This window comes from Cloeon dipterum, chromosome 3 (genome assembly GCF_949628265.1).
Source record: "Cloeon dipterum chromosome 3, ieCloDipt1.1, whole genome shotgun sequence".
NCBI classification, from domain to species: Eukaryota; Metazoa; Arthropoda; class Insecta; order Ephemeroptera; family Baetidae; genus Cloeon; species Cloeon dipterum.
This window is the reverse complement of record NC_088788.1, coordinates 1,225,601-1,240,065: the sequence shown is the minus strand read 5'-3', so window position 1 is coordinate 1,240,065 and position 14,465 is coordinate 1,225,601.

Genomic DNA, 14,465 nt, shown 5'->3' with positions numbered 1-14,465 from the left:
TGAAATACCGAATTAATTAAATTCCCGCATCGTAAATCGATTTTATCTACTTCAGTTTGTTTAAATAATCATTTTAGACACGTTCCATTCGAGAAAATCGTGTAAACTAGTTCCCGTGATTTTTAATTCCGACCCTGAGTGCCTGAAATATTTAATTAATTAAATTCCCGCATCGGAAATCGATTTTATTTACTTCAGTTTGTTTAAATAATCATTTTAGACACGTTCCTGTCGAGAAAATCGCGTAAACTAGTTCCCGTGATTTTTAATTCCGACCCTGAGTGCCTGAAATATTTAATTAATTAAATTCCCGCACCGTAAATCGATTTTATTTACTTAAGTTTGTTTAAATAATCATTTTAGACACGTTCCTGTCGAGAAAATCGTGTAAACTAGTTCCCGTGATTTTTAATTCCGACCCTGAGTACCTGAAATACCGAATTAATTAAATTCCCGCATCGTAAATCGATTTTATTTACTTCAGTTTGTTAAAATAATCATTTTAGACACGTTCCTGTCGAGAAAATCGTGTAAACTAGTTCCCGTCATTTTAAATTGCGACCCTGAGTGCCTGAAATATTTAATTAATTAAATTCCCGCATCGGAAATCGATTTTATTAACTTCAGTTTGTTTAAATAATCATTTTAGACACGTTCCTGTCGAGAAAATCGTGTAAACTAGTTCCCGTGATTTTTAATTGCGACCCTGAGTGCCTGAAATATTTAATTAATTAAATTCCCGCACCGTAAATCGATTTTATTTACTTCAGTTTGTTTATATAATCATTTTAGACACGTTCCTGTCGAGAAAATCGTGTAAACTAGTTCCCGTGATTTTTAATTCCGACCCTGAGTACCTGAAATACCGAATTAATTAAATTCCCGCATCGTAAATCGATTTTATCTATTTCAGTTTGTTTAAATAATCATTTTAGACACGTTCCTGTCGAGAAAATCGTGTAAACTAGTTCCCGTGATTTTTAATTCCGACCCTGAGTACCTGAAATACCGAATTAATTAAATTCCCGCATCGTAAATCGATTTTATCTACTTCAGTTTGTTTAAATAATCATTTTAGACACATTCCAGTCGAGAAAATCGTGTAAACTAGTTCCCGTGATTTTTAATTCCGACCCTGAGTGCCTGAAATATTTAATTAATTAAATTCCCGCATCGGAAATCGATTTTATTAACTTCAGTTTGTTTAAATAATCATTTTAGACACGTTCCTGTCGAGAAAATCGCGTAAACTAGTTCCCGTGATTTTTAATTCCGACCCTGAGTGCCTGAAATATTTAATTAATTAAATTCCCGCACCGTAAATCGATTTTATTTACTTAAGTTTGTTTAAATAATCATTTTAGACACGTTCCTGTCGAGAAAATCGTGTAAACTAGTTCCCGTGATTTTTAATTCCGACCCTGAGTACCTGAAATACCGAATTAATTAAATTCCCGCATCGTAAATCGATTTTATTTACTTCAGTTTGTTAAAATAATCATTTTAGACACGTTCCTGTCGAGAAAATCGTGTAAACTAGTTCCCGTCATTTTAAATTGCGACCCTGAGTGCCTGAAATATTTAATTAATTAAATTCCCGCATCGGAAATCGATTTTATTAACTTCAGTTTGTTTAAATAATCATTTTAGACACGTTCCTGTCGAGAAAATCGTGTAAACTAGTTCCCGTGATTTTTAATTGCGACCCTGAGTGCCTGAAATATTTAATTAATTAAATTCCCGCACCGTAAATCGATTTTATTTACTTCAGTTTGTTTATATAATCATTTTAGACACGTTCCTGTCGAGAAAATCGTGTAAACTAGTTCCCGTGATTTTTAATTCCGACCCTGAGTACCTGAAATACCGAATTAATTAAATTCCCGCATCGTAAATCGATTTTATCTATTTCAGTTTGTTTAAATAATCATTTTAGACACGTTCCTGTCGAGAAAATCGTGTAAACTAGTTCCCGTGATTTTTAATTCCGACCCTGAGTACCTGAAATACCGAATTAATTAAATTCCCGCATCGTAAATCGATTTTATCTACTTCAGTTTGTTTAAATAATTATTTTAGACACATTCCATTCGAGAAAATCGTGTAAACTAGTTCCCGTGATTTTTAATTCCGACCCTGAGTGCCTGAAATATTTAATTAATTAAATTCCCGCATCGGAAATCGATTTTATTAACTTCAGTTTGTTTAAATAATCATTTTAGACACGTTCCTGTCGAGAAAATCGCGTAAACTAGTTCCCGTGATTTTTAATTCCGACCCTGAGTGCCTGAAATATTTAATTAATTAAATTCCCGCACCGTAAATCGATTTTATTTACTTAAGTTTGTTTAAATAATCATTTTAGACACGTTCCTGTCGAGAAAATCGTGTAAACTAGTTCCCGTGATTTTTAATTCCGACCCTGAGTACCTGAAATACCGAATTAATTAAATTCCCGCATCGTAAATCGATTTTATCTACTTCAGTTTGTTTAAATAATTATTTTAGACACATTCCATTCGAGAAAATCGTGTAAACTAGTTCCCGTGATTTTTAATTCCGACCCTGAGTGCCTGAAATATTTAATTAATTAAATTCCCGCATCGGAAATCGATTTTATTAACTTCAGTTTGTTTAAATAATCATTTTAGACACGTTCCTGTCGAGAAAATCGCGTAAACTAGTTCCCGTGATTTTTAATTCCGACCCTGAGTGCCTGAAATATTTAATTAATTAAATTCCCGCATCGGAAATCGATTTTATTAACTTCAGTTTGTTTAAATAATCATTTTAGACACGTTCCTGTCGAGAAAATCGCGTAAACTAGTTCCCGTGATTTTTAATTCCGACCCTGAGTGCCTGAAATATTTAATTAATTAAATTCCCGCACCGTAAATCGATTTTATTTACTTCAGTTTGATATAATAAATATCTTAAAAACATTCCATTCGAGAAAATCATGTAAACTAGTTCCCGTGATTTTTAATTGCGACCCTGAGTGCCTGAAATATTTAATTAATTAAATTCCCGCATCGGAAATCGATTTTATTTACTTCAGTTTGTTTATATAATCATTTTAGACACTTTCCTGTCGAGAAAATCGTGTAAACTAGTTCCCGTCATTTTAAATTGCGACCCTGAGTGCCTGAAATATTTAATTAATTAAATTCCCGCATCGGAAATCGATTTTATTTACTTCAGTTTGTTTAAATAATCATTTTAGACACGTTCCTGTCGAGAAAATCGTGTAAACTAGTTCCCGTGATTTTTAATTCCGACCCTGAGTACCTGAAATACCGAATTAATTAAATTCCCGCATCGTAAATCGATTTTATCTATTTCAGTTTGTTTAAATAATCATTTTAGACACGTTCCTGTCGAGAAAATCGCGTAAACTAGTTCCCGTGATTTTTAATTCCGACCCTGAGTGCCTGAAATATTTAATTAATTAAATTCCCGCACCGTAAATCGATTTTATTTACTTAAGTTTGTTTAAATAATCATTTTAGACACGTTCCTGTCGAGAAAATCGTGTAAACTAGTTCCCGTGATTTTTAATTGCGACCCTGAGTGCCTGAAATATTTAATTAATTAAATTCCCGCATCGTAAATCGATTTTATTTACTTCAGTTTGTTAAAATAATCATTTTAGACACGTTCCTGTCGAGAAAATCGTGTAAACTAGTTCCCGTCATTTTAAATTGCAACCCTGAGTGCCTGAAATATTTAATTAATTAAATTCCCGCATCGGAAATCGATTTTATTTACTTCAGTTTGTTTAAATAATCATTTTAGACACGTTCCTGTCGAGAAAATCGTGTAAACTAGTTCCCGTGATTTTTAATTCCGACCCTGAGTACCTGAAATACCGAATTAATTAAATTCCCGCATCGTAAATCGATTTTATCTATTTCAGTTTGTTTAAATAATCATTTTAGACACGTTCCTGTCGAGAAAATCGTGTAAACTAGTTCCCGTGATTTTTAATTCCGACCCTGAGTACCTGAAATACCGAATTAATTAAATTCCCGCATCGTAAATCGATTTTATCTACTTCAGTTTGTTTAAATAATTATTTTAGACACATTCCATTCGAGAAAATCGTGTAAACTAGTTCCCGTGATTTTTAATTCCGACCCTGAGTGCCTGAAATATTTAATTAATTAAATTCCCGCATCGGAAATCGATTTTATTTACTTCAGTTTGTTTAAATAATCATTTTAGACACGTTCCTGTCGAGAAAATCGCGTAAACTAGTTCCCGTGATTTTTAATTCCGACCCTGAGTGCCTGAAATATTTAATTAATTAAATTCCCGCACCGTAAATCGATTTTATTTACTTAAGTTTGTTTAAATAATCATTTTAGACACGTTCCTGTCGAGAAAATCGTGTAAACTAGTTCCCGTGATTTTTAATTCCGACCCTGAGTACCTGAAATACCGAATTAATTAAATTCCCGCATCGTAAATCGATTTTATTTACTTCAGTTTGTTAAAATAATCATTTTAGACACGTTCCTGTCGAGAAAATCGTGTAAACTAGTTCCCGTCATTTTAAATTGCGACCCTGAGTGCCTGAAATATTTAATTAATTAAATTCCCGCATCGGAAATCGATTTTATTAACTTCAGTTTGTTTAAATAATCATTTTAGACACGTTCCTGTCGAGAAAATCGTGTAAACTAGTTCCCGTGATTTTTAATTGCGACCCTGAGTGCCTGAAATATTTAATTAATTAAATTCCCGCACCGTAAATCGATTTTATTTACTTCAGTTTGTTTATATAATCATTTTAGACACGTTCCTGTCGAGAAAATCGTGTAAACTAGTTCCCGTGATTTTTAATTCCGACCCTGAGTACCTGAAATACCGAATTAATTAAATTCCCGCATCGTAAATCGATTTTATCTATTTCAGTTTGTTTAAATAATCATTTTAGACACGTTCCTGTCGAGAAAATCGTGTAAACTAGTTCCCGTGATTTTTAATTCCGACCCTGAGTACCTGAAATACCGAATTAATTAAATTCCCGCATCGTAAATCGATTTTATCTACTTCAGTTTGTTTAAATAATTATTTTAGACACATTCCATTCGAGAAAATCGTGTAAACTAGTTCCCGTGATTTTTAATTCCGACCCTGAGTGCCTGAAATATTTAATTAATTAAATTCCCGCATCGGAAATCGATTTTATTAACTTCAGTTTGTTTAAATAATCATTTTAGACACGTTCCTGTCGAGAAAATCGCGTAAACTAGTTCCCGTGATTTTTAATTCCGACCCTGAGTGCCTGAAATATTTAATTAATTAAATTCCCGCACCGTAAATCGATTTTATTTACTTCAGTTTGATATAATAAATATCTTAAAAACATTCCATTCGAGAAAATCATGTAAACTAGTTCCCGTGATTTTTAATTGCGACCCTGAGTGCCTGAAATATTTAATTAATTAAATTCCCGCATCGGAAATCGATTTTATTTACTTCAGTTTGTTTATATAATCATTTTAGACACTTTCCTGTCGAGAAAATCGTGTAAACTAGTTCCCGTCATTTTAAATTGCGACCCTGAGTGCCTGAAATATTTAATTAATTAAATTCCCGCATCGGAAATCGATTTTATTAACTTCAGTTTGTTTAAATAATCATTTTAGACACGTTCCTGTCGAGAAAATCGTGTAAACTAGTTCCCGTCATTTTAAATTGCGACCCTGAGTGCCTGAAATATTTAATTAATTAAATTCCCGCATCGGAAATCGATTTTATTAACTTCAGTTTGTTTAAATAATCATTTTAGACACGTTCCTGTCGAGAAAATCGTGTAAACTAGTTCCCGTGATTTTAAATTGCGACCCTGAGTGCCTGAAATATTTAATTAATTAAATTCCCGCATCGGAAATCGATTTTATTTACTTCAGTTTGTTAAAATAATCATTTTAGACACGTTCCTGTCGAGAAAATCGTGTAAACTAGTTCCCGTCATTTTAAATTGCAACCCTGAGTGCCTGAAATATTTAATTAATTAAATTCCCGCATCGGAAATCGATTTTATTTACTTCAGTTTGTTTAAATAATCATTTTAGACACGTTCCTGTCGAGAAAATCGTGTAAACTAGTTCCCGTGATTTTTAATTCCGACCCTGAGTACCTGAAATACCGAATTAATTAAATTCCCGCATCGTAAATCGATTTAATCTACTTCAGTTTGTTTAAATAATTATTTTAGACACATTCCATTCGAGAAAATCGTGTAAACTAGTTCCCGTGATTTTTAATTCCGACCCTGAGTGCCTGAAATATTTAATTAATTAAATTCCCGCATCGGAAATCGATTTTATTAACTTCAGTTTGTTTAAATAATCATTTTAGACACGTTCCTGTCGAGAAAATCGTGTAAACTAGTTCCCGTGATTTTTAATTCCGACCCTGAGTGCCTGAAATATTTAATTAATTAAATTCCCGCATCGGAAATCGATTTTATTAACTTCAGTTTGTTTAAATAATCATTTTAGACACGTTCCTGTCGAGAAAATCGCGTAAACTAGTTCCCGTGATTTTTAATTCCGACCCTGAGTGCCTGAAATATTTAATTAATTAAATTCCCGCACCGTAAATCGATTTTATTTACTTAAGTTTGTTTAAATAATCATTTTAGACACGTTCCTGTCGAGAAAATCGTGTAAACTAGTTCCCGTGATTTTTAATTCCGACCCTGAGTACCTGAAATACCGAATTAATTAAATTCCCGCATCGTAAATCGATTTTATCTACTTCAGTTTGTTTAAATAATCATTTTAGACACGTTCCTGTCGAGAAAATCGTGTAAACTAGTTCCCGTCATTTTAAATTGCGACCCTGAGTGCCTGAAATATTTAATTAATTAAATTCCCGCATCGGAAATCGATTTTATTAACTTCAGTTTGTTTAAATAATCATTTTAGACACGTTCCTGTCGAGAAAATCGTGTAAACTAGTTCCCGTGATTTTTAATTGCGACCCTGAGTGCCTGAAATATTTAATTAATTAAATTCCCGCACCGTAAATCGATTTTATTTACTTCAGTTTGTTTAAATAAATATTTTAGACACATTCCATTCGAGAAAATCGTGTAAACTAGATCCCGTGATTTTAAACGGCGACCCTGAGTGCCTGAAATATTTAATTAATTAAATTCCCGCATCGGAAATCGATTTTATTTACTTCAGTTTGTTTATATAATCATTTTAGACACTTTCCTGTCGAGAAAATCGTGTAAACTAGTTCCCGTAATTTTAAATTGCGACCCTGAGTGCCTGAAATATTTAATTAATTAAATTCCCGCATCGGAAATCGATTTTATTAACTTCAGTTTGTTTAAATAATCATTTTAGACACGTTCCTGTCGAGAAAATCGTGTAAACTAGTTCCCGTCATTTTAAATTGCGACCCTGAGTGCCTGAAATATTTAATTAATTAAATTCCCGCATCGGAAATCGATTTTATTAACTTCAGTTTGTTTAAATAATCATTTTAGACACGTTCCTGTCGAGAAAATCGTGTAAACTAGTTCCCGTCATTTTAAATTGCGACCCTGAGTGCCTGAAATATTTAATTAATTAAATTCCCGCATCGGAAATCGATTTTATTTACTTCAGTTTGTTAAAATAATCATTTTAGACACGTTCCTGTCGAGAAAATCGTGTAAACTAGTTCCCGTCATTTTAAATTGCAACCCTGAGTGCCTGAAATATTTAATTAATTAAATTCCCGCATCGGAAATCGATTTTATTTACTTCAGTTTGTTTAAATAATCATTTTAGACACGTTCCTGTCGAGAAAATCGTGTAAACTAGTTCCCGTGATTTTTAATTCCGACCCTGAGTACCTGAAATACCGAATTAATTAAATTCCCGCATCGTAAATCGATTTTATCTATTTCAGTTTGTTTAAATAATCATTTTAGACACGTTCCTGTCGAGAAAATCGTGTAAACTAGTTCCCGTGATTTTTAATTCCGACCCTGAGTACCTGAAATACCGAATTAATTAAATTCCCGCATCGTAAATCGATTTTATCTACTTCAGTTTGTTTAAATAATTATTTTAGACACATTCCATTCGAGAAAATCGTGTAAACTAGTTCCCGTGATTTTTAATTCCGACCCTGAGTGCCTGAAATATTTAATTAATTAAATTCCCGCATCGGAAATCGATTTTATTAACTTCAGTTTGTTTAAATAATCATTTTAGACACGTTCCTGTCGAGAAAATCGCGTAAACTAGTTCCCGTGATTTTTAATTCCGACCCTGAGTGCCTGAAATATTTAATTAATTAAATTCCCGCACCGTAAATCGATTTTATTTACTTCAGTTTGTTTAAATAATCATTTTAGACACGTTCCTGTCGAGAAAATCGTGTAAACTAGTTCCCGTGATTTTTAATTCCGACCCTGAGTACCTGAAATACCGAATTAATTAAATTCCCGCATCGTAAATCGATTTTATCTACTTCAGTTTGTTTAAATAATCATTTTAGACACGTTCCTGTCGAGAAAATCGTGTAAACTAGTTCCCGTCATTTTAAATTGCGACCCTGAGTGCCTGAAATATTTAATTAATTAAATTCCCGCATCGGAAATCGATTTTATTAACTTCAGTTTGTTTAAATAATCATTTTAGACACGTTCCTGTCGAGAAAATCGTGTAAACTAGTTCCCGTGATTTTTAATTGCGACCCTGAGTGCCTGAAATATTTAATTAATTAAATTCCCGCACCGTAAATCGATTTTATTTACTTCAGTTTGTTTAAATAAATATTTTAGACACATTCCATTCGAGAAAATCGTGTAAACTAGATCCCGTGATTTTAAACGGCGACCCTGAGTGCCTGAAATATTTAATTAATTAAATTCCCGCATCGGAAATCGATTTTATTTACTTCAGTTTGTTTATATAATCATTTTAGACACTTTCCTGTCGAGAAAATCGTGTAAACTAGTTCCCGTAATTTTAAATTGCGACCCTGAGTGCCTGAAATATTTAATTAATTAAATTCCCGCATCGGAAATCGATTTTATTAACTTCAGTTTGTTTAAATAATCATTTTAGACACGTTCCTGTCGAGAAAATCGTGTAAACTAGTTCCCGTCATTTTAAATTGCGACCCTGAGTGCCTGAAATATTTAATTAATTAAATTCCCGCATCGGAAATCGATTTTATTAACTTCAGTTTGTTTAAATAATTATTTTAGACACATTCCATTCGAGAAAATCGTGTAAACTAGATCCCGTGATTTTAAACGGCGACCCTGAGTGCCTGAAATATTTAATTAATTAAATTCCCGCATCGGAAATCGATTTTATTTACTTCAGTTTGTTTATATAATCATTTTAGACACTTTCCTGTCGAGAAAATCGTGTAAACTAGTTCCCGTCATTTTAAATTGCGACCCTGAGTGCCTGAAATATTTAATTAATTAAATTCCCGCATCGGAAATCGATTTTATTTACTTCAGTTTGTTTATATAATTATTTTAGACACATTCCATTCGAGAAAATCGTGTAAACTAGATCCCGTGATTTTAAATGGCGACCCTGAGTACCAGTACTGAAATTAAGGATTTTTTTGCAACACATAATTTTATTGAAATTTATTTCGTAATTTATGTATGTATTACAAATAATGTTGAATTGACCGGAATTTGCAAGGAAAATGTGTAAATCTAATTGTTATAATTTATTCATTCATTTCTTTTTCCAGAAAACAATTTGCAAATAAATAGAATTTCCCAAATTTTCACTGCAACATACAATCTCAAAATTTTCTAAACTGAAATCAATGGCGATAATTGCCTGATATTAATTGTTCGCCATTAAGTATGAGGCCGATTTCGAACATCTTATGATTTTATTCCATTTAATTAACAAAATAAAACGCCCTATTTTCTGCAGTTTAAGCCAAGAAACGCCTGCGTTGAGCTCAAATATGCAACCAGCACGTCATGATTGTCGTGTAAGCGGCGTAGGTTTTGCCATCGAAACCATTTTTTTTTTGCATGACTACGGCCCGTATCGTCAGGGGTGGTTTCGGAAATCGTTCGTTCTTTTGAGGAGCAAAAGTGAGAAGAGAGAAAAATGAGTTGGATGCGTGTGTTGTTCAGGAATTCAAAAAGCACCAACAATTTTCGAGGAATTTCCTGGCGCTGTCAGATTTTTTGAATTTTATAATTCCTGTCATTCCGTTTATTTAGATAATGCTCGGGAAAAGGTTGGAATTGCTAGAAGAAGGTAATTCCTAGTACAGTCAGCAGCCCCTACCCTGATTGATGCGGAGGGGAAGTTTCTCTCCTCCGCTGCACCTCGGGTTAAGCCAGGTTTTCCTCTCCAATTATTATTCAAACGCCAGAGAAGGAAGTGTCGTCCGTGAGCGTAACCAATAGATTCCAACCGAACGCGTTCACTTTGTCGATTTTGAAATAGCATTAACACAGAGTCAGGCCGCAATACATCACAACATATTAAGCATGCTAGATCGTAAGTTTGAATTGGATTTAAAGAGAAATGATACTGGAAAAGCCTGGAAAATGCTTGTTGCCAATGCATAATTTTTTGAGAAAATTGGCTGGAAAGTTAGCGTGCTTTTCAAATGGTAATGGCTGTCTCCTTACTTGAAATCCGATTTAATTTCAAAACCAAGAGTTTCCCCAATAAGTGGCATACACAATTGGACAGATCTCGACGAGACGAATCGGAATATGCCAAGAAAATATGTTCGAGCACTTCTAATTTTGGAGAAAATTGGCAAAATTTGAATTTTTTACTGTAGGAAGGTCCTTTTTTATTGTTGCAAATTGTTGATAGAATTGTTTATGGCATCCAACAATTTAAATAATTTTCAATTGTTGCCCAGTATCATTCCACTTTAATTCTTTGTAATCGGGAAATGAATTGTTCGATAAAATACTGTATTTTATTTTATAGACGGAGTTACACCCAATGGGAAATTCGCCAAACTCGTCGAAAAGCTATATTCACGGACAAACAAATTTAAGACGATTCCTTTAGAAAAAATGCTCTGGAGGACGCAGTTTGTTCCGACATTACGGAAATCGATTTTGCGTCAGTCATGGATTTGTTTCTAGAAAGTTACCCACACATAATTAATGTAATAAGAATAAATATCACCACGTTACAAACAATAAAATTTATATAAATTTATTATGCCCGCAGGTGTTAACATCGATTACACGTCGTGCAACCGATTGAACCATTTTTCAAATAATGGAGGTAATTGAGACAGCGGCAAGCATCGAGAACCGAATGTTTCCAAATGTCCATCGTTGAGAACGCCTTTTTTACCTCAGATGATTTTCAAAGATATTGCGTGCGTGGTAACCTTTGTTTTGATCACATAACGACGCATCAGTAGCAGTTCGTTGCGTTTGTAGGAAATTCCAAGAAATTTTTGGTGCTTTTTGAATTCCTGAACAATTCAGTCAAGCATTCCAATCATTTTTCTTTTGCACCTCAAAAGAACGAAGGTATATTCCAAAACCACCCCCTCATACAGTTTTACAGTCGACCGTCAAAACTGAATTTGTTTCCCGGGTCTCAAAATAAAGATGTGTATTTAGTAATTTAATTATTCATCGTATTAAATGAGTTATTTTATAAAACATGATAATTATGTTCATCGGAATGAGGAGGCGAGCTGCCGAAGGACTGGCTGGCACTCTGGGACGAATATTTTCCTTGAATCCTCTGAAAAATTCTGAGCAATTAGTTAATCCCTGAGCAGAGAAATAATAATAAATCAAGTTGCGGTGTTTCATAAATTACCAGCCGAGAGAGAAGTAGCCAAATTAAAGAAATAAATTTTAATGAATTATTGCATGCCAAAATGTAGCCATGAGATAAAATCTAATTTAATTATGTCCGATTCAAAATTAAATTTATGCAATTAAATGGATTTCTTTATTTTTCTACAATGTGAGTGCAAGCCAAATTTCCAGACGCGGCCATGAATTTGACAAAAAAAAAATAAAATATGTTTGGAATTCGCCAGGCAAAACTTACCGTGAGTTAATATAAGATGAGCCAAACCAGGTCGAAAAATCAACTCCTGGATCCGCTCAGGGAGAGGAAGAGCTCTCTGAGCAGCCGGCTCTGAGCCGGCTGATCCTCTGATTCCAGTTACATCTTGTTCAGCCACTGCAGCCCAGGGAAACAGGCAGGGGTGTTTTTCCTTTAGCAGGGCTTCTCGCCTGGTAAATTGGCCGAATTGGCACTGCCCTCTCTTGGCCTTAAAATTGCAGGAAGTTATCAAATAAAATTATAGAAACAACAAAGAGCCACCGAGCCAATAATACATTTATACTATGGTAATAATGATTGGTGCACACATTTTTTTGCTGAATACTATGAAATGTAATAAAAACAATATTTTTAACGAATTTTTCAGACACATAACAATTTTTTAGCTTGCATGATATTTTATTTCCCACCAATAACAACTTTTTCATATTAAATCAAATCTTTTTATCTGTCAGAATTTATAATCAGCCTTTTAAAAATTAATTTTTGGTATTTTCAAGTTCCGTGACTTCAATTTTTAAGGATACAATTGCGGCAATCATTATTTTAATTAATAGTTGATGCTGGTTAGTCCCAATCTTTTGAAGTTATAAGGAAATCAAGGAACATTAATTTATTATTTACATGGGTGTTAATTATTATTAAAAAATTATTGACCAGCTTTCAAAATTTAAGTAGCTAATGTCTCGAACTTCCCTAATTTCAGCGATTGCTTTACCTTCTTTTAAACCTTAATAGAGTTTAAAATTAAACAATACATAAATGACAGGCACACGCTAACACGGCTTTCATTATCTACTGTGTAAAATACAAAAAAAAATCACAGTGAGGCTCTGCCTTACTGTGTTTGTAAACTTTTGTGATAAGAGCTTGGACTTGTATCATTTTCTGAGCTGTGATAAAATATACCAAATGAGTCTTGCTCAAAAGGCGCTAAAAATTACCAGCTGAGTGACTTAACCACAATTGAATTATTATTTTATCTGTTGTACACTATAGTGTTTCATTAAATGATTGATTGTGCCAAAATAAATAGATAATTTAAGGTGGAAAAAATATTTAAAAAACAAATGATTAAGAGGTGTTGAATTTAAAAAGGCCCTTGGAGTGTTAACTGCTTAAATATTCTAATGCTTCAAAATATGAAGGCGACTCCACCCAAAATATTTGCCATTTCGCTCAAGCAAAAATAAAATATTTAAATGAGAGATTCCTATAGTTATTCTTTTAAGGATATTCAAAAAAATCTGCAAATTTTGTCTACTTTGCAGAAAAATCTCCCTTTAGAGATGCAATCAATTTGTTCAGATCCTTTCAAACTTTTTTCACCTCTCTCAATGGGAAAATAAGAGCTAAAGCTATTTAATTCTTTTAGAAATTAGGAAGCCACTGCAAAAGGGTTGCTCGAAAGAAAATTCAGTGATTTGAGATGGATCGTATTAGATTTATTATCTGACGGTCCTCGATAGTACAAAATTTTTTAAGGGCGGATCGGCACTCCAGCCACCGTTTGGATCCACTCAAGGAATTTAGTGATCCTCATGTAGGCGTCAGGCGGCCACGATCCGCAATCACCTCCTAAACCAAAGCTTGCGATTCCAACTTGGGTCTTCACTCCGTCAGATTCAGTGATGGTGAGGCGGCTGCCAGAGTCTCCCTGTTAATTAAAATTTGTAAATAAAAATTACGGAGCTAAGAAAGCCTGAAAACCCCAATTGAAGGACAAGCCAATTTGATCGAGACGAGTCCTTCTCTTTTGTTCGTCGTGTTTTTCATGTATTGTGCCAGCGCCATTGTCTTCCTCTTCGCCCTCAGCACATTCTTCTCTGGCCGTAAGTTAACTCTTGCATTCACAACGAGATATGAATTAAAAATTTATATTTTCAGCCGTCTTTGCAATGATTGTGAGTCTGTTGGTCTGGATGCCGCCATTTGTCATCTCTTCTGAATGATGATGCCGGCCAAACCGCATACTCAAACAGTCTTCGGGTTGCGCGACCTGAGGAAGTTCGGTAACTGGCGTGGGTTTCAAACTGCGTCGCTGTTCATCGTAAAATGTGACAGCAGATATCGCATAAAATGCATTGAAAACGCGCCGCGGAAGGTATCTCAGGTCGCGGTACCCTGAAAACGGTCGTTTATTGGCTGTATTTTAGTTAAAAGTCGAAAAAGAGACGTGTCCAATGAGAGGTCGTGCTCGAGGGTAGGACGAACGGTTCTACGACTATTATGGGCATATAAATATGCATTAAAGTATGTTGCTCAGAGGACTGCTCTCAAGAGGCAAATAAAATTTAATTGCAAATAAATGGCTCGTAACGCAATGACAATTATTTTGTTGATGTATTTTGTAACAAAATAGTAAGAAAGATGAAAAATGTTATATTTAAATTA